At 50.8% G+C, this 19,721-nt stretch overlaps 1 protein-coding gene across 3 annotated transcripts in view; it reads left to right on the forward strand.

Moving 5' to 3' along the window:
* ANKRD11 (ankyrin repeat domain containing 11) overlaps positions 1-19,721 on the forward strand; it is a 158,968-nt gene that overhangs the window by 60,265 nt on the left and 78,982 nt on the right. For 2 of the 3 annotated variants that reach the window (XM_079119518.1, XM_079119520.1), the window contains exon 2: positions 244-307. The exons of the other annotated variant lie outside the window; for it this stretch is intronic. The gene's annotated coding sequence lies outside the window, so the exon portion shown is untranslated. The remainder of the gene's footprint in view (positions 1-243; positions 308-19,721) is intronic. 3 annotated transcript variants of the gene reach the window in all.

Consider the following 19,721-nt stretch of genomic DNA (forward strand, 5'->3'; position numbering starts at 1 on the left):
AGAGCCCAGCCCTTGCATGCCTGTGGTGTCCTTCCCTCTGCCTGGCCAGCAGGGCCTTGTTTTCAAGGAGAGAGCACTAAGTGCACAGTGTCCTAGAGCAACCATGCCTTTACAACCCAGAGCTGCCCAGCACCATCCAAGCAGCCTTCTGCTGGTCAGCATGCATGGTCCAGGTGGGGACAAGCAGTGAAAGAGGCTGAAGTGAGCTCAGTATTGATGGGATCTGATTTGCTCTTGTTTCAGAGCGCACAGCCCTGCTGGAGTTGATTGCAGTCCTCAGCAACGCTGACTCTCTGCCATGGAATCGGTGAGTGTGCTGCGTTCTCTAGCCATCTATGGGGTAGTCCTTGGCTTATAAAATACAAATACACAATACAATACAAAGTGTCCACGCGGCCTTCTTGGGCTCCATGGGGCATTGCTTAGTGTTCTACTTTCTGTCCTGAGTTCACTTGGGATGGTTCAGAGTGGCAGCCCCAAGCTCCCTGGGGTCAGGGAGTAGTACCCCTGGAGTCACAGTCAGAGGAATGGGACTAAAAGATCAAACAGGTTAGTAGCCTTGCTTGCAAGAGACGATTTCTTCTTCGCTTCCCTTATAGTATCTTTGCCATCCCCAAATAGTCATTGAGACCCCGTGGCTGCTGTGGTAGTGTAGTACTCTGCCCATTGAATTAGCTATTCATGTGAGGAACAGCTTGGGAGGGAGCAAGACAGGCTCTGGTCTGGCTGCCCTGTTTTGCTGGACAGGGCTGTAGCCACTGGTGTTCCTAGTGTCTTGAGATCAGGGTATAGGCCCTGGGCAAGTTCACCCTGACACCTGGCTTCCTGGGAGTGACAGGCACATCTGCCTCCATGGAGACCCACTTTGCCTGGGGTCTGACTCTAGGACAGGGTCCTCCTTGGGCAGGTACAGTGAGGTGACAGATGACTTATCTTCTCTAATGGCTGAACTGGTGATTGGAAAGAAGATGCAGACTCACTTTAGCTTCTCTTGCCTTGCCCAGGGATTTGCTCATTGTTTTCAGGTTAACAGTCCAAAAGTAGATGATCTGTTTCATGGGGTTACTACTAACAGATGGGAAGGAAGCCTTTCTTATTCCCTCTGAGTGAATTTTCTTACTCTGAGCTATCCATCCTTTGTCTTGGTTATTGTTGATCAGGCTACTTTGTGAAATGGACCCTGTAGGTCTCTTGCTCTCTTTTCTTTTTAAATGCTTTTTAATTGTAGGTGGGACAGAGCAATTGTTCATTCATTCATTTATTCATTCATTCAATCAGTTTATTGTGCTGAGAATCAAACCCAGTGCCTTACACGTGCTAGGTGAGCTCTTTACCACTAAACTATGACCTCGGCCCCTCTCTTACTCTTGACTGAGTGTTAGGGGTGATGCTTGATGTTGGAGAGCAGTTGGGAGGAGCTGACTCAGCCAGTGGGGGTGTCAGTGGTCAGGGGAGAGGTTTTTCTGGCCTAAAGGTGGAACCAGGTACATAGGAGGAAGAGGGTGGTGGCCAGGAACCCAGTCACACTCACCTGGGAACTGAGCCAGGTCTGTGTCTGCAAAGTGAATCTTAATGAGTAATGAGGAAAAGCAGATGATGTTAATCTTAGTGTGAATTTTTAACTATTAATAAGTATTCAGTGCCTCAAACTCATGTTTCCCTGGTCAAAGGGAAACCACATCAGGACTGTTGGCAGAATCTGGGATTGGCCTACTTGGTCTGGGCCAGGTGGATAGTGAGCAGTAGATGGTGTGCTGTGGGGACTCCAAGGTGCTCAATGCCACCTGTCAGGTTTGTGAACTGTAAATATTTAGTTGGTTTGATTATGACCCTTTTTTGTCTGGTTGTTTGGGTTGAATAAAGATGAACACATTGCCAAGGAGGAAGGTCTGCCTCGCTGCACAGCAGGCAGCCCTCTGGTGAACAGTTTCCTGAGGCTTGCCATCCATGATTTTTCCTGGCTTGAAAATGCAGGGTTTTCAAAAAATCATAATTTTATAGGTTCTCTAGTAATCTTTGGTTCTTACTAACATTTGTTGTTTTCACTGTTTTAATTTTGACTCTTAAGGTAGAATGTGAGCGTGAGTGGCTTAGATGAGATGTGAGGTCGTGGTCTCGCAGGGTCTGATGTGGTGTGCCCTGCCCTGCTTGTCCCACTCATCTGCTGGGGCTTTCTGTGTGGGTTCTGCACTGGTCCTGCCTGAGCTGTTGCCAGGTGCAGCATGGTGGTCCAGCTGCAGGACTAGGATGCTGTGTGACCGCAGGCACACCACTTCAGTCCTGTGTGCCTCAGTTTGCTGCCCATGAAGTGGTGGTGCTAACCCCCAGCAAAGGAGTTCTAGTTAGGAGAAAATAGGAGCTTCAGTATTGTCAGAGCTAGTGTCCTGTACCATTCTCAAGCTCAGAACTCTGGGCTGACTGCCGCTGCAGCTCTCGCTTTGTTAGCAGGGTAGAAGGCTTCAGGTGCTTCCAGGGAAGTGGCCCCTGGTGGATGTGTCTTCTTAAGGAGAGCCAGCAGGCTGAACTCTGGGCAGAAGGTGGCCCAGCGCTGATCGGAGTTGCATAAGGGTGCAGAAATTACGCTGAAGTGAAATGGAAGTGTAGAATATTTCCAAAAACATTTTGGTCTCTAAAGTGGTGTGTCAGGATAATAAAGGCAGTGTTGTTTATGTGGAAGAATTCTTGTATGTTTTTGATAGAACACCTCTAATTAAGATGGAAGCACGAGGCTGGGATGGAGCTCAGTTGCAGTCTGTGCTTTCCATGCACAAAGCCCTGGGTGCCATCCCAGTCGTGCATGCACAAATACACACACACACACACACACACACACACACACAGAAGAAAGATAAGCAGTTTTTGGGTTACATATATATATATATTTTTTTTTTTTTTTTTTTTTTTTTGGGTGCTGGGGATTGAACCCAGGGACTTGTGCTTGCAAGGCAAGCACTCTACTGACTGAGCTATCTCCCCAGCCCCTGAAAAGCAATTAGTTTTTGATTTGCAGAAATGTTGAATTTTTGAGACATGACGAAGGGACGTATATAACCAGGTCCCAGGGTCCTGGAAGGTCCAGGCGTTGCGTAGGCTGAGCTCACTAGGTCCAGGCTTTGAGTACTAGGTCCAGACTTTGAGTACTAGGTCCAGGCTTTGAGCAGGCCAAGCTCACTAGGTCCAGGCTTTGAGCAGGCTGAGCTCACTAGGTCCAGGCTTTGAGCAGGCCGAGCTCACTAGGTCCGGCCTTTGAGCAGGCTGAGCTCACTAGGTCCAGGCTTTGAGCAGGCCAAGCTCACTAGGTCCAGGCTTTGAGCAGGCCAAGCTCACTAGGTCCAGGCTTTGAGCAGGCTGAGCTCACTAGGTCCAGGCTTTGAGCAGGCCGAGCTCACTAGGTCCGGCCTTTGAGCAGGCTGAGCTCTCTAGGACCAGGTGTTGAGCAGGCTGTGTTCACTGTGGAGCAGTTCCCCCTGGCAGCAGAGCCAAGGTCTGTGTGCCTGAAGTTCACATTGGTACGCTGGTGGTCCCTGCCCAGGCAAGCCTGGAGGTGGGGACGGGCAGCAGTGCTGTTCTGGGGACTCTGTCGCACCACCTGGAATTGAGAGCAGAGGGAGAAGCTGTGCCTGGGAAGTTCTCCTGCTTCATTGGAATGGTTATTTCCCTCTGACCCTGATACCCCAAGGGTGGTAGCCAGTCATCAGGTGCTGGTCACTGGCATGGTGGCTTCTGCCACTGGTGGCAGAAGACATGCTGAAGTACTGAATTGGAATTGGAGCGTGTGAAGGATTTTTAGGTCCTAATGCTTACCTACCTTCTTGTTTAACCTCAGGTTTCATTAGGATTTAAGAGTAGGTGACAAAGCACACTGTGCTTCATTATAAGGAAACTGATAGCTAATTTTGCTAACATAAATTACTGTGCTTGGGCTGGGGAGATAGCTCAGTCAGTAGAGTGCTTGCCTTGCAAGCACAGGGCCCTGAGTTCAATCCCCAGCACCACAAAAAAAAAAAAAAAAAAAAAAAAAATCATAATAATAAACAAACAAACAAACAAACAAATAACCGTGCTCTTTTGATCAGTTTTTATCTCAGTTTTGGGATTCTGAGGTGTTTTATGTGGCTAGGCTCCCTTAAACTACATCAAGCCTAGGGAACACTAGCCGGCACCAGATCAGACTCGCTAATGTAAAATGTGTGGATTTCCCCAGGCGCTGGCCCTCTTCCCCAGCAACCTTGTGACTGGTGGGACTTGGACACACTTTCTGTGTTCTTGCCTGTCAGGAGTTGAGGGTGGACAGGACACTGTAGGTGCTCTTGGTTCTGGCTGGCAGTGGTCTTCACTATGGGTTGTTGTCCACCGGACTGGAGGCTTGGACCTGAGAAGGCTTTTGGGTCTTATTTTGCTGTTGTTTTCTGTCCAGGGTTATGGGACATAAGGTTATGCTTCCTAGCTTGGGTTTTGCTTGCTCTCTCCGAATTATGGCTGTGCCTTTCCTGGTGACCTCTTCTCAGGCCCCTCTCAGCTGTGCTCTCAGTGTGCCTGTTCTGAAGTGTCTCAGTGTGCGTTCAAGTGTCCTGTCTTGTCTGTAGTCCACTGCACCCTTCCTGCTGCCTCCCAAGAGCCAGCTGCTGGGTCTGTCCTGTGCTGCTGTTAGCCATGTGGTCTCAGAAGTGCCTGTTCTCCCCTTGGGTGCTGGCCGCTGGGTTCTGCTAACTCTGGCTTTCTGTCATGTGCCTTCCAGTTTGTTTTCTATCCCCTAGACCTGTGTACTGCTCGGCCATCCTCGCTGGTATCCTGGTGCCCTCAAGTCCACGTGTGCTGAATAAAAGGGTTCTTTCCCATGGGCAGTGGCTGTTGCCTTGTTGTGGTTCATGTGGTGCTTTTGCTCTGGCATCTTTCTGGGGGCAGCGATGACTTTGCTGCCCCAGGTCTGTGATGCCCAGTGCCCACTTGCAGTTCTGTAAACTGCTCCCCCATGGTGCTGAGGAGGAGGGCAGGTGATGCGCACCCAGGGAAAATGTCTGTGGTGTGCAGTTGCTGGCATGAAGCATATCTGGCCTGGAGATCATCAGGCATGTGCTCAGCTCAGAATTGGAGACCTCGATGGGTTTCTTGCTCCAGGCACTAAGCCCACTGCTATTTTTGGGGGGGAGGGGAGAATATGATTGGGGATTAAACCCAGGGATACCTAACCACTGAACCACATCCCTAGGCTTTTTTATTTTGAGACAGGGTCTTGCTAGGTTACCTAGGACCTTACTAAGTTGCCCAAGGTGTCCTTGAACTTGTAATCCTCCTACTGCAGCCTCCCATTGCTGCAATTACAGGTGTGCACCACCTTGCCCAGTTTATGGCTGTATTTTTATAATAAAGAAACAGAAGACAAAGTGGGTACCCAGACATAGGACTGTGATGGTGTGTGGCTGGCTGGCATCTCTGGAGTCCCCTGGGACTTTCTGCAGTGCTGCTTCTTGCTGGAGAGCTCTGCTGGCAGGAGCAAGGAGCTAGGTGGCGGCAGCAAGGTCAGAGGGCTGCTCTGCAGATAGGCGCCATGTGCTTCCTTTCCCTTCCTCAGGAGAGCGTCAGTTGTGGTCCAGTTCCAGTTATCTGAGGGCAGGTTCTAGAAGAACTGCGGGAAGCTCACTTGGCAGCATCAGGGGCCTGCCAAAAAGGAAGCCCTGGTGGGGCTCTCCCTGTCTTTCACTCTTCAGCCTCACCCAGGCACCTTGGCGGGTAGTTGAACCTGAGCCTGTGACAATGGCATCACGTTCTGAACCTGCCTGTGCTGCTGGTTGGAGTGCCAAGAAGAGAGACTGTGTCAGACACTGTTTTAATTTTCTTTTAGTTGTAGATTGACACAATACCTTTTAAAAAAAAAATTTTTTTTTAATTTTACATGGTGCTGAGGATTGAACCCAGTGCCTCACACCTGCCAGGCAAGCACTCTACCCCTGAGCCACAACCCCAGCCCTATCAGACACTTTGTTGGTAAGGTTGAAACCAGACTGTTCATGGTGGTCTCTGTTTCCACTGTTGCTAAGATTGTTGACGTTACCCATTCCAGGGAAAAGAACGCCACCCAGAAACCAGCAGTGTAATCACATGGTGGTTCCATGTTTTTAGTACTTTTTGAAAGTCAAAGAGATGCACAGTTGCCTGAGGTTTTGGTCCCTGGAACACTGTGAGGCAGGTAGGGGTGAGCTCTGGGTCTTGCACCCTCATAAATGTGTGCAGGTTTTGTTAGCATGCAGTGGTGTAGGAGTAGGCAACATTCAGAGTCCATCACTGACTCCCAGGGTCAGGAATGGTGCCAGCATACCTGTGGCACCTGTGCCCTCTGCTGGGCTGTGTCCCAGGAGGGGCCTGCCCCAGGCATCAGCTGATGGAGTGGTGGTGTGGGCAGCTCTGTCCATGGGGGTCATCTCCACAAGTAGCTCTTTCCTTTCAGCCCAGACCATCACCCAGTGCCTCCTTTTCTGAAGGACCATATTTTGTGGCTGTCTACCCTTTACAAGCAGAGGCCAGCAGGGCATGGGTGCACAGCAGTTGCTAGGCTTCAGGTATCCCCAGGGCAGGCATCTTCCCTCGATTTGGGCTTCTGAAAGTGGGCCTCCACTCAGACAGTGTCATTCTTAGAGTCTTGAGCTCCTCTCTGGTGCTGTGGTGGGGAGGCGGAGGGAGGCATGGGCACCTCAGAGGCCCTCATGAGCCCCCACCTCATGGGAGCTGTGTGTGCCCACCTGGGGCGGGCTTATCTGGGTACTGGTGTCTCGGAGGACTGCAGGAGGGGTGCAAGTGCTCTCCAGTGCCTGGCCAGTAGCGTCGAGCAGCGTTTTGCTTCAAGAGCCCCACAGTCTCTGCATTCCCTGCCTTGTACCAGCCTTCCCTTGTCTGCTCTCCGAGCTGTGTGACGTGAAGGCAGTCTGCACCCTTCCTGGGGAGGAGCAGGGTTCCCACAGGTGTTCTGGGGCGTCTCTCTTTTTAAGCAGCTGGTTGTGTTAACTCATTCCATCTGTATATTTGCTGGGGTTGCCATCACAGCACTGTGGCCTCAGTTTGCCTGTGAAACTGGTGTCTTAGCTGATCCTCTTGTGACCTCACCTGCAGAAGCCCTGTCATCCTTGGGCAGTGAATTCTGCAGGAAGCAGCCAGCAACCCAAGCACTCAGACCCACTGGGGCTTGAGACTTCACTGAGCTCCTTCACTCCTTCATCCAGGAGGGATAGCAGGGCCACCTGTTTTTAATGCCTTTGTGACTGGTCTGATTGGCACATATCAGGTGTTTGACTTATATTCTTATAGCAGAAATTTGTGGAGTCTCCCTGTCAACACACTTTCATGGAGTGTTACCTGGGAAGTTTACGAATGTCCCACTAGGGCTGGGGTTACAGCTCAGTGGTACAGTGCTTGCCTAGCACGTATGAGGCACTTGGTTTGATGCTCAGCACCACATAAACAATGAACAAATAAAATAAAGGTATCATGTCTGTCTATAACTAAAAAAAAAAATCATGCCCCCCCCCCCCAGAAAAAAATCAAAACAAAAAAAGTTCCGCCAGGTGTGAGTTATCTCTGTGGCTGTTGATATGAAAGCTGTTTCGGGGTACTTGGCAGGGTTGGTCTTCCTGCGACAGTGCCTCGTTGGGGTCCTGTAGAGAACACATTGAGAGTTCAGAGGAAGGTCCTGCTAGAAGGTTGTCAGGACCTAGGAACAGTCACGCCTCTGGAGGGGGTTCCTCCATTTCTTGATTGTGGAGTCTTGCTTTGTTGCCAAGACTGTCCTTGAACTCGCCATCTTCCTGCCTCCATCTCTGGAGCAGCTGGGCGTAGAGGTGAGCACCACTGTGCCTGGCTTCCGCCTGAGCTCTCCAGAGGAGCCCAGTGGGTGGTACCTTCTTTCTCCACCCTTCTTTCAGTGGCTTGCCTGCAGTGTCCACTCTCAAGGGTCATTTCAGTCATGCTTTTCATTTATTTTGAGTCAGGGTTTCACTGAATTGCCCAGGCTGACCTCAAACTTGTGACCCTCCTTCCTTAACCTCCGGAACCCCTGGAATCACAGGGTTGTGCCACTGCACTCAGCTCAGGACTTTGTTTTCTGCGATAAGGTCTTGCTGTGTTGCCCAGTTTGGCCTCAGAGTCCTGAGCTCATGTCACCCTTCTGCTTCACCCTGTAACTGGAACTAGTGGTTCATATCTGTGCCTGGGCCAAATGCAATTTATTTTTTTATTTGGTTTTGCTGGGAATTGAACCTAGGGTCAAGTATTCTAGGCAAGACCTTTATTGCTGAATGACATCTCACCCCCAGATATGATTTTTATTTTAGAGTAATTTATAATGTGATTAGTAAAACTTTTAAGTACTGGGTTTTTCTGGAGAAGGGGACTTTCCTATATTTTTGTGTTCTTTTCCATCCTGATGGGTTGTCATTTGTTCAGGTTGGCCTTGGGGTTGGGTAGGGGGCATATCAGCTTGTTTGTGAACCTAGAGGTAGTGTGTGGAGATCTCAGGGAAGTCCTGAGTTGGAATGGCTGTGCTCTGATAAGTCTGCACACAAGGTTCCTGCTGTAGCTCTTCAGGACCAGCTTCTGTTATGTAAGCCAGGGGCCTCAGAAGCCTGGACAGGCCCAAGCATGGGAACTGCCGTAGTAGGTGAACTTTGGGAGTCCAAGCCCTGTCCTGCTATAATGGACTTTGTGTGGCAGGAGGATCTTTAAAAAAAGACAAGGACTGGAGTCATAGCTCAGTGGTAGAGCTCTTGCCTAGAATGGATAAGGCCCTGGGTTTGATCCCCATCACCATCAAACAAAACAGGAAACTAAACCAATAGTTTCAGGTTTATGGAAAAACTGAACATAAAGTGCAGAGTTCCCTCATGTCCTGTGGGCTCCCCCTCCCCAACAGCCTCCCCCACCTCAGCACTCTGAGCAGAGCGGCCCATCCCACACAGCTGAGGAACCCACCTGACACATGAGGATCGTGAGGGTCCAGTTTGCATCAGGGCTCACTCTGCTGTACACTCTGCGTTGGGACAGATGTGCAGTGACACGCTTCCATCACAGACTATCACACAGACTATTTTTACTCCCTAGCAGTCCCTGGCGCTCCACCTGGTCATCCCTCCTCCCTCCAGTCCCAGGTGACCTCAGATCTTCCTGCTGTCTCCACAGCGTGGCCATTTCCACGCTGTTTTGGAGTCATAATCCTACAGCAGATTTCACTTTCTGGTGGGCTTCTTTCACTTAGCAGTATGCATTTAAGGTTTCTTTGTGTCTCCCCTCCTTTTCTCTCCCCTCCCCAGTACTGGCAGTTGAACCCAGAGGTGTTCTGCCACTGAGCTGCATCTAGGCCCCCCTGCCCACCAACTATTACATTTTGCCCAGACTGTCCTTGAACTTGCATCCTCCTGCCTTAGCCTCTGATTTGCTGGGATGACAAGTGTGTGCCACCATGTCTGGCTCTTGCATGTCTTTTTATGGTCTGACAGCTCATTTTCTTTTAGGATAGTCCACGTCTGGATGTCCTGTAGCCTATTGCAGAACATCTTGGGTAACTGGTGAGGGCCTGTCTGGTTTTCCCTGATGGATTCATGCACAGTGAACAAAGCCAGACTTGCCTCTGAACTGAGCTCTGATCCTTGTGTGAATTGCCTTTGAGAGAGGATTTTCCTGCAGATGCTTGCCCCCACCCCCCATTGTCTGCTGAGGAAGCACTTGGGATCCTCCTCTGAGAGGCCATTTCTCACAGAAGCCCTGTGTGTGTTTTGCATTGTTAAACTCTGTAGACTTGCTGGAGGGTGGGGAGGCGGAGGCATCTCCCAGAGATGGTATGAAACCATGGCAAGGGGCCTCCCTGCCATGTGCTCACGTGGACATGTGCAGCCAGCTGTGGGTTGTGCATGGCTGCTTCCCGCCTTCTCAGGCCGGCCTTGCTTATGCCGCTGGCATGCTCTCTGAATCGAGGCTGGTAATACCTGGCCTGACTTTGAACACTAGATACGACTTTTTTCTTGCATACTGTGCTTCATGGCCCTTTCTGGTCACTTTTGATGTGATTGATGCTCAGAGTTCCAGGTTGTGGCCCACAGCCCCTGCTTTGATTACCGTAAAGAGCCCACCGGGCTCTGGTGTGGCAGCTGTTGGGCAGCTGGGGAGGCCTGGAAGCAGGCAGTCCCTCCCTGGCCATTGCCACTCTCCAGGTTTCCAGCTCCTCATCTGTGATGAGGTGAGGAGTGGTCTGGTCAGGGCCTTCTTACTGACACAGTCTGGTCCAGGTGCGCCTCATTGACACTGCTTTCATGCAGGGTCCAGTGGGGTGCCCCTCCGCAAAGGCTATCTGACTGTAGAAGGTCCGCCCTTGGTCCTTCTGTCCTCAGTGCCACTGACTAGATTAGAACGTGCCGGAAGCCAGAAGACTGCAGCCGTTTGAGGGAGGAGCTCAATTGAGGTGTTCCCTAAAGAACGTCTTTCCTGTGGAATCCAAGGTGTTAGACCCACTAAGGGTCTTGTCACAAGTGAGGTCTGGTTTCTGGGTGCTTCAGTCGCATACCCTTTGTTCCCAGGCCACAGAGCCTCAGGACCTCTTTATATGTTAAACATGGAGTCGTCCAAAGGACTTTGGTTATGAAGGTGTGTCTGTCATGGTCACCAAGCTGCGCCTAGAAGATTTGTAGACTACTTAGGTAGTAATTCCATTTAAAAGCAGGGCTGATAAACCCATCAATTATTATTGTATGTAGCACATTCCTGTTAAAAATGATTGTTTTCCAGCCTATACTTCGGTGGTTAGGGAGACTAAGGCAGGAGGATCGCAAGTTCAAGATCAGCCTCAGCAACTTAGTGAGATTCTGTCTCAAAGTTTTCAAAAAGCATGCAGCTTGGTGGTACAGTGCTTGCCTAGCCTGTGCAAGGCCCTGACAGTTTAATCTATAATACTGCAAAAATAAATACATACATAAATAAGTAATAACAAAAATAATTATCTTGAGAAACCAAAAAGTTATTATCTGTTTTAGACAATGGCCCTCTAATCACTGTTAATATGTGACTCAATAGAAGACAGCTGGATTGTTACATCTGCTTCTGCATTCAGTCTGTTGCAAATGAGTTTTGTTTAAAGTGCACAAATGAGGGACTGGGGCTTGCAGCTCAGTGGTGGAGCTCTTGCCTCACACATGCGAGGCACTGGGTTCAATCCTCAGCACCACACAAAAATAAATAAATAAAGATACTGTGTCTATCTATAACTAAAAAATATTTTAAAAAATAAAGTATACGAATGAAATACCTAGTTGAAAAATGGAAGAGCATTTTGGTAGCTTTTGGCTTGCTCTTAGGGTCTTTTCTGATCTGACACCAGCACTTCACAAGTGTCCATGCTGTGCTTGTGCCTCAGGTTCCACCTCTGGGCTCCCGCACCGAGCCAGGGTCTTCCCCAAGTGTGGTGCAGCACCTGCGTGGGTTGCTGAGAAGGAGGTGTGCAAGTAGACCTGCGTCTCCAGGTGTCGATGTGCTTTATTTTGCTAAGCCAGAAAACCACCCTCCTGTCCTCAAAGGGCCTGATCCATCTGAAGCTGCTACTCATCGTGGAGAGATCCACACCCTGGTCTTCAACTGAAAACTTGAGCTTTGGCACCATCCAGCTTGGCCCCATGCCTTCCTTATTCACTTCCCAGGAGTGACCTGCCAGCCCCTGTGCCTGACTACTGGAGTTTGGACACCAGCCTCTTTTATGTGAAAATGGTGTTTCCCCAGCCAAGAGCAGCTGCGCCTTGGGTGCAGAAATGGCTTGTGTGCATGCTCCATGCGCTGGGCAGGCCATGCATGAGACGTGGACGGAAGCCTTGGAATTTACTGCATTCAGAAGTGACTGCTTCCTTAAAGAGGGTCTTATGGGGATGAGGCCCATGAGGGCAGGGGCACCCCAGTAAAAGGCAGTGTCACTGTGAGGATGTTTTCAGTCACATGGATTTCCTGAAAGAACTCTTCTGTCTGCATGAGAATTGCAACTGAGGAATTCAAGTCAGCTAAATACTAACGGGAAGCTTTTTAAAAAGTTTGCACCCTTAGGTGCATCTGTTTGTATCTATTCCCCCTCACACCTCTCTGTACATATGCATGCAGATTTGTGTGCAGTTTCAGAGGACTCCCCGTTGGGTAGTCTGCTTCTAGAATTCCCATGAAATGGAGCCAGTCCCTTTAGAGTGTGGCAGTGGCCAGACTGAACACAGCCTCAGCTGCTCCTCCCCTTTGAACTTGTGGTTTGCTGCATACCAGGAGCAGGTGGACCATGTCCCTCTGGTGCAGGATGGACTTCTTACGCAACACTCTGGAACTGGAATGGCCCAGCACTGCCCGCAGCTCATCCAGCTCACTGTAAGCCTGTGTGCTTCTTCCTGCAGAGCGGCCTCTTGTTGGCTGTGTGTCTTGCCTACTTAGTTGGTGTTGCCTCCTTTTGGCGCACTCTAATCATTCAGCCTGTTCACTTGCTGTAGTGACCTATCTTGGGTCCCCCAAATTTTGCTGATCTTTTAAGATGATCTTGATTATAGTGACTTAAAAGGTAACATTACACGTTTTGTGGTTTGTAGATCTTTTGCAGTTGCAGTTGGCACGTTCTCTGAACCCAGTGCTGAGCAGTCTTGGAGAAATTGCTGTCTCTGGGTTAACTGAGAGGGCACCACTCTGGAGCCTCTTGGCTCTAACTTGGATCTAGGACCTAGGAGCCTCCTGCATCTAATTCCTAAGGCTACTCATTGTGGACAGATTGGCCTGCTGTGTAACCTTCTTTTCCCACATGTGTACTTGGTGTTTTCAGGTGTGAGAGGCAGAGGAGACAGGCTCTCTTCTTCTATTTAGAGGTGTTGGGTATTAAGCCTCGGGTTTCTGAGGGTGGTGTGGCAGGCAGGGGAGCCTGGCACTTGTCTCCCAGGCAGCCGAGCCCAGTGAGGGGTTGCAGTTCCAGGGTGTGCCTGTGTCCAGGGAGAGTGAGACAGAGAGCTCCCGCCACCCCCGCGAGCCCTTGATTCACCTCAGCGATAGGTGGTGCTTGTACCTGCAAAGTAGCCTCCAGGAGTTTGCTTGTGAAAGGGCTGCAGAGGGTGCAACCTCTGACGGATTGGGTGGCATGGAGCTGTCCTTCACGTACTTAGGGCAGCTGGTGCCAAGCAGTCAAAACCTGTGGTTCAGGAACCTTTCTGTTTAGTCAGCTATTTTGCTGCTGTGCCTGAATGACCCGACCAGCACAACTGTATAGGAAAAGTTTATTGAGGGCTCATGGTTTCAGAAGGCTGCTTCCATTCCTCGGGGCCTGAGGTGGGGCTGAACGTCGTGGTAGGAGAGGGTGGCAGAGGGAAGCAGCTCGCATCACAGTGCTCAGAAAGCAGAGAGACGCCACTCACCAGATACAAATATATATATACCCCAAAGCCGCCCCACAGTTCTCACTTCTCCCACTAGATCCCACCTGCCTCCAGTTACCACTGGATATCTTATCAGGGATTAATTCACCGATTAATCCACTGATTGGTCTAAGACTCTCAAAACCCAATCATTTCTCTCCTGAACCCTCTCATATCGTCTCACCAGTGAGTTTTGGGGGGACACCTCACATCCAAACTGTAACACTCCTCCATGTAAGATGCTGCTTAGTTGTTGTCGCTCTCAGAATGAGTTTCCATCAGAAGAAATTTGTATGTGTGGAGGCACATATCTTTTGATACCATCTTGTGCAGATCAAAATGTTAACTGATGCTCTCACCCGTTTCCTTCTGCTCTGTAAGTAGTTGGCATTTCTCCTGTGCAGGGTGCCATGTACAACCCTGCTGTGTGTCTACAGTGAAGAAGCTGGGCCTCATTGGGATGCTTCCTTCTGCCAAAATTGGTCTGCTGCCTCCCCCTCTGACCCTTGGAGGTCCTCTGGGGTAGGTAGAAGTCCTCCACTTTAGGAACTCCCCGAGCCTCAGGGCATCCTGAGTCTAAAGTATCAAGGTGAGCAAAGAACACAGTTGGTTGGGGCTGACATCTGGTCTTCCAGGTACTTCTGATCTAGCAGGATGGTGGGCAGGACTCCTGTGGGACAGGGTATGTGAAGGGAGGAGCTTGCCTGAAGCTCCATAGATGGGTAGGAGACAAACAGGGCCTGGCTCAAGGTTGAACACTTAGTGGTTTCAGAGGCAGGCGGTGGGAGTGGGGCTAGGCCCAGGACCTTATGTCAGGGGCAGCCCTCCTGGACCTTGTGTCTAGCCCTGCCCCCTTCACAACCTGTGATACAAGTTTTGTTGGTTAGGTTAAGGAATAGGTTAAGCTGTGATCTGGCTCTCATATCTGTGCTCTAAGGTAGTTAGAGTAAAGCGGCCTTGGGACTCGGCTCTTGGAACTTGTTGGTTGAGGCACACAGCTTCTGGATCTGTGGGGAGAGGGCAGGGAGCCAGGTCAGGCCAGCTGCTGACTGCCATAGCTGGAGCCCCAGCCCCTGGCCGCAGATTTGGTTCTGACCCACAGGCTGCTCAGAGTAGAAACTAGCTGAGTGGGGTTGCAGCTCCGAGGCAGAGCTCTTACCTAGCACAAGGGAGGCCCTGAGCGCCTCCCCAGCACCCTAAGGGTGCTTCCTGGCTCCCTTCCCTTGGAAGTTAGACAGGAGGCCAACACCAACTCTGACAAAAGCGCAAGAAAACATGGAAAGGGTAGAGGTCAACCTAAAACCTCATGGAGGCGTTTATTAATTCGTGTTTGTTAAGTCATAGCTTATCATCGTCCTTTAGACTGGGACCACCAGTGTCATCCCTTATGCTGCCTGCCCACTTTCCAGGCATTGAGGGCAGGTGGTGAACTCTTGATTTGGGGTTGTGTTCCTTGCATGCTTGTGCAGGCCTGAAGGTTAACTACCTGCGGCTACCTGCCTTGGTGGGGATGAAGCAGCTGCTCACCTCCCTCTGGCTAGTTTTGGCATGCTGCATCTCTTTCCACGTTGCGCAGTTTGAATGATTGTGTCTTCTTTCAGACCGTGTGTGTATGTGGTCCTGGTGACGGAATCTAGGACCTGGAGTGTGTTCTGCTACTGAGCTGCACTCTGTTCCTCAGTGAGCTTCTTGCTGGCAACCTGGAGCTGGGCATTGTGTGTCAGTGGAGTCCAGCCTGACATTCTTGCCCTTTGCAGGATGTGTGTCTCTGCATGCACACTCACACCTGTGTCCCACTTGCACTTGGGCAGTCTGCGCCCACAGAACTGTGAGCACTCTGCAGACGCTGCACTGTGGCGCTGTCATCACCTTGCCCAGGTTCTTTCTGCCTGGTCTCTCCCCTCCGCCTGCAGTTCAGCCTCCTTTGATGCCAGCAGGGTACCAGGGTGTGAGTCTCTGTGCTCCTTGTGCTTGGGATGCGGTTATCATGGGGCCCGTAATTTGTAGTTTTCACCAAAATGGGGAAACTTTAGCTTCTCAGTGTTTTCCCTGACCTTCTGCCGTGTCCTCTGAACCCCAGTTGCATAGGCTGTGCCCCTGCTCTCCCTGCAGTGGTCTCAGGTGCGCTGCATAGTTGTGGTGTGTCTCTTTGGTCCTAGTTTTTGCTTCCAATGTCTCTGTCTTACCCAGCGTGCTGTTCACCTCGCACAGGGTGGTCCTCACCTCGTGCACTTCCCCACCCCTCCCGTGTCTCTGGCTTAAGTTCAGATTGTGGAAAACAGAATCACACAAGGTGTTTGAAGTCGGTGTCTGCCGAGTGTAGCATTTGTGTCAGTGCTGAGTGGGTTTCAGATGGTTGATTTTTCTTGTTATGGTCATATTTTCTTAACATGCCTGATTTTTTTTTTTAAATGCCCTTTTTTATTTTCTTTTTATTTTTGGGGGAGCTGGGGATTGAACCAAGGGCTTTGTGCATGCGAGGCAAATATTCTACCAACCGAATTATGTCTCCAGCCCCAAAATGCACTTTTTATTTTTGAAAAAATTTCAAGGAAAGCTGTAGAATTCAGAATTCTTGTATACCTCTCACCCAGATGCCCGAGTTGCTGACACACCTGATAATGGTATATTTGTCAAAACTCAGGCCTGCACCAGTGCATTGTTGTTCATGACATTACAGCCTTTTTTCTCAGAGTCTGTTCCTTTTTACCTAATGTCCCTTTTCTGCCCCAGGGTCACATCTGGCATGCCTTGTCTTCTCCTCCTCCTCCAGCCTTCTTCTTGTCTAATCCCTGTCTTCCAGTCTGGGATGCTCTTTCTTTGTCCTTGTCGTTTGTGACTGTGACAGTTTCAGGGGGCATTGACCAGGTATCCTGGGGAACCCTCCACCTGGTTGGTTTGCCCCCTCACCTCCGGCCAACTGTGTGCTGCTGCAGCCCTGTGTGCCCAGTGGGAGACTTCCTGCCCTGCTCAGTGGAGCCAGGGTTGCTGTTTCCCTCCTGTCTCCTGTGTGTAGTGGAGGGGAGCCACTGCGGGGAAGGAGAGGGGTGCACTCCTCTTCCGAGTGTGGATTTGTGTGCTGTTTTTATGTTGGGTTGGAACCCAGTGCCACACGGTTCATTTTAATTAGTTTAATAAATCAATCTCTCAAATTGTTGTAGCTTCCACACCTGGTAAAATTTGATCCATTGCTCTACCACTGAACCACAATCCCACCCCCCAACACCTTTTTTTAAGAAATATTTTTTAGAGTAGAGTATTTTAAATATTTTTGAATACTTTGAGGCAGGGTCTTATTAAGTTGCCCATACTGGAACTTGGGACCATCCCGCCTCAGCCTGGAGTTGCTGAGATCACAGACTGTGCCCCACACTGGCTGTTCTCTCTTTTACACCTCCAGTGGGCTTCCCTGTGCAGTCGCACGCCACTGTGACTTTCTGTTGACAGAAACGAAGACTGAGTGTGCCTGTAGGGCCTTAGGTTGCTCAAGTCCCAGGGTGCCCTGTGGAGCTGCCTCGGGCTTCCCTTGCTGTTGGCAGTGGCCTCTGGTCATGCCTGTTGGGGTTTAGGTGGGGGTACTTCACACCCAGAACAGCCACTGCCACTTGTGCCAGGGAGGCCCTGCAGCTGGTGACCAGTGGATTTTTTCTCATCCTGGGGGTGACTCAGAGGTCGGCTTTGCTCCAGAGAGTCCTGCAGGCCCCTTGGCGCTTGCGGTGTGAGCTTAGACCTGCTCTGACAGAGGTGCGAGGCGTTCTGGTTGTCACCACAGGTGTCGGTGGAGACTGGGAATATGTGGGAGCCTGTTTTCAGAAAGTGACATCAGAAGACTATCAGAGGTTTGTCTATGAGATATCATCTGTAGGGTGGTGTAGAAACACCATTGTGTTGGTGATTTCCCAGACTGCACGCTGGTCCAATTAGAAAACACGGAAGAGGATAAAAGTCACAAGTAATAAAAAACATGTTTTGTTTGTGGCCTGTTAGTTGGGAATGAATCACACGTCTGAAGGCAGAATTGGGAATCACTTTGGATTCTCTCCTTGCCCTCTTCCCTCTTGAGCCATCAGTTGCTGGGAACTCATGGCAGCTGCTCCTCAGCAGTGCTGGGGAGGCTGGCTCTGTGCAGTTAGGGAGATAATTCTGGAGTTGCCTTTTTACTCCTCATCTTTGTCCATTTGTGCTGCTGTAACAAATCATCCTGGACTGTGCAAGCATAAAAAGCAGAACTGTATTCTCACTGTTCTGGAGGCTAGAGGCAAAGATCTAGTGCCTCAGGTTTGTGTGTGCTGAGGACTGCTCACTGTTAGAAATACAGAGGTGCGGGCTGGGGAGGTAGCTCAGCTGGTAGAGCACTTGCCTTGCAAGCACAAGGCCCTGAGTTTGATCCCCAATACCGCAAAAAAAAAAAAAAAAAAAACAGAGGCGGCACAAGAAATCAAATGCGTGCTTGAAAGTGGGTGGGCAAGGCAAACCTTTCCTCTGCAGCAGGGCTGCTACTGCATCTGGCTGGCGAGCCACGGGGCTGCCAGTCCTCCCAGGGCAGTGCTGCCTTTCATTCCGGATTGCAGTATACAGGATTGGCTAACTTTGGAATTAGGGCAAGCAAAGGGCAGGACCGCAGTTGGATCCAGTGAAGCTGAATACCAGGTTCTGAAAGTGAACCACCAGACTTTGTGTTTCCCACAGCTCCTTCCCACATGGCGCCTTGTGTTGTCTGACGGGGAAGCACGCGTGTCCTCCCCTGGCACGGCAGGCAAGAGAGCAGAGAGGCCAACTGGCTCCCTCTGGCCCTTCACTAGGCCTGATGCCCAGGAGGGCAGAGCCCTCACCACGGTCAACCCCACAGCCTCACTTTCCAGTGCCACCACAGTGCTTTGGAGTTTCAGCACGTGAGCTGTCGGGGACGTTGCTGTGACTCTGACTGGTTTTAAATACGAGAGATCTTTGTCTCTCTTCTGCCTTACAGACTGGTCTGTGTGGCTTTCTGTATATTCTTATGCGCGGCTTGAGCTCTGCTTCCTGTGACCCCACAGGCACTTGTGCCCATCTGAGGTGCAGTTCAGTGTGAAATGCAGTGGGATCAAAGGCCACCTGGTGAAGGAAAAGGAAGGAGGGGTTCTCTGTCCTTCTCAAGTGAGCATTCTAACCCTCCCCTCCTCTCCTCTCAGTGCCAGCCTCCATGTTCTGCCTTCCACAGGCACCCTCTGGGCTGGGCTGTGCCTAGCACATGTGAGGTCCTGCAGTCAATCCCTGGATCTCCCACCCCCCACAAAAAGCCTACTTCTTGTTGTGGAACTGCTTTGTCTCTGTCTGCTCTTGTCGGAAGGGCGTGGAAGTAGGTGTCCTGTTCTGGATGTCAGTTGTTTTGACGCCTGCTGGTAGTGGGAGGTTTTGACTGGCACCTTGCTCATGTTGGCCCAGAATGCACCTAGGACAAGTGGCTGCCTGCACAGGGGAGTGAGGGGAGTATGCACCCGGACCAGTCTAGCTTCTTCCCAGGTGTATGGACGTGGCTCCCCACCAGCAGCCCCAGCCCCAGGGAGGAGGCCTTGCAGACAGGCAGGACAGGCCCTTCCCCTGTGCCCTCTGTCGACTTGGTTGAGTTCAGAGCTGAGTGCAAGCCATAGAGGACATTTTCTTCCCTGAAGGGTGTGGGGCGAGGGGATGAGTAGAGCCCTGGGAAGCAGGATGTTTGGTTTCTTTCTCTTGCCAGGTGCTGAGAACTGCGGGGTCCGAGTGTCCCTGAGGTGCTGTGAGTGTGAGCAGACCAGTGAGTGTCTGCTGGCCTGTCACCAGGAGGGGCACAGTAGTGGTGGAAGCTCTGGGGGCCACAGCTGTGCCCACTTGACTCCATTGGCTTTGTCCTCCTCAGTTTTCCCCTGCTGGACCTGGACTCTGAGGGCCCCTAACTGCACAGGGAGGCTCAGCCTTCCTGGCCTCCTGCTGTGGCTTGCTGATGGTGACCACACCCTCTCCTCTCTCAGGCACGTTGAACAGCAGGTGTCCACTGAGGTTGACAGGGTGTCTCTTCGTGCATGGTGTTAGGGTTCATATTCGGCCAGAGCTTGGAAGGCCTGTGCAGGGCATTTCCCCACTTTGTTCCCTCAGGAAGTGGGGATGTGGGGTCTGCTGTTGTCCCCCAGAGCAGCTACAAGTCATGACTGGGACAGAACTTTAGATTACTCTGGAATCTTAAATCCAATCCCTTTTGATGAATTTATATTATCCTGCAACTGTTAACCCCAAATCAGTCACTTCTCTTTTTGTGGTTCCTGCCTAGATCTCTCCCAGGGGACCTTCCCCCACACCTGTCTCCCTTACTCG

The sequence above is a fragment of the Sciurus vulgaris genome (assembly GCF_902686455.1).
Source record: "Sciurus vulgaris genome assembly, chromosome: 17".
NCBI lineage: Eukaryota > Metazoa > Chordata > Mammalia > Rodentia > Sciuridae > Sciurus > Sciurus vulgaris.